This window comes from Salminus brasiliensis, chromosome 7, assembly GCF_030463535.1.
Source record: "Salminus brasiliensis chromosome 7, fSalBra1.hap2, whole genome shotgun sequence".
Classification (NCBI taxonomy): domain Eukaryota; kingdom Metazoa; phylum Chordata; class Actinopteri; order Characiformes; family Bryconidae; genus Salminus; species Salminus brasiliensis.
Window position 1 is genome coordinate 36,379,210 of NC_132884.1, and position 3,233 is coordinate 36,382,442.

Here is a 3,233-nt window from a genome sequence, read left to right on the forward strand (position 1 = left end):
GCTAACGTTAACTTCAGTAGACTCAGGCTTGAGGGCCAGTGGGAGAATGGAGTGTTCTTTTGCTGTCCTTCTTGGTTCCTGTTCTGAAAGTAGGGTAAATATTCTTGTTTGTAGCTCAGCAATGTTCTGAAGAACTCTGTAGCAGTTTAAGCAGGATATCAAGAATCTGATGTACCCCTAGGAGCCTTAACTTGTTGGCAATAGTCCTGAATTCTGTCTCCCTGAATACTGATAGATAAATTCAATAAATAAATAATGTCTAATTCTGAACTGCTGTGTACTTCACCAGATGATCTGTTTAGGTAAGAATTATGTATATGTACGTAATTTATAGGCACATGTTTGCATATATACATGGCACAGGGTTTTTTTTTGTGTGTGTGTGTGTGTGTGGGGGGGGGGGGTTGTGACTCATTGTTATATGAAGAAAAAGGCACTTAAAATGGCCAAAAAAGGGCTGGTTAGACGAGATAAGATCAGTGAGTTTGGTGCTGGATCTCAAAGTTAGTCACAGACATTTCAGGAAGACCCCAGGGAACTGTGGGACTTGTGAAAAAAGGGTATAATGCATCACCAAGTTACAGAAAGGGACAGTTTGTTTATTTACGTTTACAGATTACCCCGTCATCCACAGCAACTCACTTTTGTACTTTGTTACACAGGTAGGTGAATGTAGCATTAGGAGTCTTGCCCAAGGACCTGGGCCTGAGGACAACTGGTGTAGAGTGGTGTGCTTACCTGTCCAGGGTATGGACCCAGTTGCAGACTGCAACATTTGGGGAATTTGCAGGGGCCAGCACAACCAGGGTGCAATGGTGGAGCCTCATCCTGGGTGAACCACCTTCTTGATCATGGTATCTCCTCTGCCAGGTAAGTACAAAGCATGCTTTGAGCGCCCCTCACAGACAGCTGTACACATGCATTTGTTGACAAGCTGAGAGGTACTGAGGGAGGTTGAGTAATACTACAGATTTTTTTCACATATATGACTGTTACACAGCATTAAGCAGTTCTGGTGAGGTCTTCTGTAGCTTCAGCAAAGCAGCAGAGTGGCAATGACAAAAAGCCATCTGCAGTCTCCTTATTGCAGTCAGTGGAGCATCAACTGTTATCATCCAATAGCTGCTATCGTAGGATTAAATTTTTACATTAAATTTCTTTAAATATGGTTATTAAATTAATAAATGACTATGTTTGAAAAAAAAACTTCCACTTCAGTAGCAGCCAGTGATGCCATAGTGCTGCTGATAACTTTGCTGCTGGACCTTCTGCTGTATACTTACAGGATTATTTTTCCAGCGTGGATGGATTGGTGAAGCAGGAGGTCCTGCACAGTCCACATCCCACGGAGAGAGCGAGACAGATTGCACTTCTATTGAAGTTCTTGCTTTCCACAATTACCCCTTTGATAGGTAAGATAACTATCGCTTCTCCATGCTTTTGAAGCGCATCGGGGGTTGCCTCTATTCTCTGCAAAGCTCTTTTAGAAGAATTCCCAACGAGGATTGACACCTGAAGTTCAAAGCCCTTCGTGAGACAAGTGTACAGAATCCAAGTGAAAAACTTTTTCAAGTACCTTTAATTGGACATAATTTTCTAAGGCTAAGCAGCAAGAGAAACCTTTCATACGGCATGTGCCGGAAGCAGATGGTGAGGCGAAAGCCTGAAAATGGTGACTTTGGGTCCTGGCTGGTGAATAGAGGAACCTGGGCAAGATGAAGGAAACTTTGATGTCCAATTCAATCCCTCCTTTGATGTCGTTTTGCTGTGCGGAGAGATGGATTTTATGGTAAGATTTACCTAAGCGGCCAGCTCTGTCTTTTGAAGAAGTACAACCGGATTGAGGCTTTGTGCCCTCCTCGTATCTTAATGGAGACATATTTCCTCTCTCGCTCGTACATCTCTAAGCAGCGAAAAGGAGACTGGCTAAAATGTCAACATGAAAAAAAGAACGAAAATAGAGACGTGCACAGCAATGCAGAGAGGCGTGGCTGCGCTTTCCTGTCTGCTCTTGAACTTTGTGCAGTGATACACACTCCTTAAATGTGGTTCCTACAGTATTTTATCAGGACTCCAAGCACAGAAAAAAGCTGTACTCTCTCCGTAACTGATTGGCTCCCTTGTGCCCAGAATTACTGAAATTGTTCTTTTTTTTATTCAGTAGTGTCTTCAAGGCGAATTTAATCTTCCAAAAAATAATAAAACACAGCAAAGTCAAAGTTCTTTGCATATTCCCTAGTCATACATTACTGAGCAGTCTCGTGTGCAGATCTTTCAGCTAAGCCTGCTCTTACTCGAAAAGGTTCTTTCAGGCTTTTTTGGCTCAAACTTTTTTTTTTCCCACATTCAGTCAGTTATAGAACAGAGACAGCACCCAGGGAAGCCCTAAACTCCACTCACTCTTCTGGCCAGTTGGCCCTCTTATGGGTTTGGATGAACTACAGTCTTTTTAGAGTTTCACTTGGGAGTTTGCACTGATGAGGAAAGGCATTTAACACTTGGCATGTGATTAGGATAATGCCGCCTGCTTATCGCTGAATTGCCTTTTGCTCCCTGATATGGAGATGTTCATTGCGGTGTGTGAAGCGATAGCAGCTCTTTTGTTCACAGACATCTTCCTGCATTTGGCTGAACCAGAGAGGACACAGAGAGCGAGGGGAATGGAGAATGCAACTGAGCAATGGAGGAGGAATAACAAAGGAGGTTTGTAATTAGCAGAAATGTGCTCTGCTAAGAGCAAATATGTCCAGTTAGGACACTCAGTGTCCTTAAAAAGATTGAAAAGTTAGATTTTTAAGGTACCAAATTAGTTGAGTTTGAATTTGTTGAGTATTTTTAAGTTGTTCTTACATTTACATTTACATTTAAGGCTTTTAGCAGACTCTCTTATCCAGAGTGACTTACAAAGTGCTTTGCTATTTACCCAAGAAAAACCTCAGCTAGTTAGAATAGACTAATAGTTCAAAGATACCTCTAAGTTTAGACATTACTAAACACAATACAATAAGGTAACCATAGTACTCTGCTATTTGTCCAAGCACTCTCTGAAGAGGTGGGTCTTCAGTCTGCGTTTGAAGACAGCGAGTGACTCGGCCATTCGGACACCCAGGGGAAGCTCGTTCCACCACGTGCAGGACAGAAAAGAGCCTGGACGCTTGTCTTCCGCGGATTTTGAGGGATTTTGCCATCAAGTACGGATGGACTGTTCTGTTCTTGGCTTTGTAGGCCAGCAT

General features: G+C 42.6%; 1 pseudogene; it reads right to left on the reverse strand.

The window, feature by feature from the left end:
* Window positions 1-758: 758 nt before the first annotated feature.
* Window positions 759-878, reverse strand: LOC140560461 (U1 spliceosomal RNA; annotated as a pseudogene).
* Window positions 879-3,233: the final 2,355 nt, after the last annotated feature.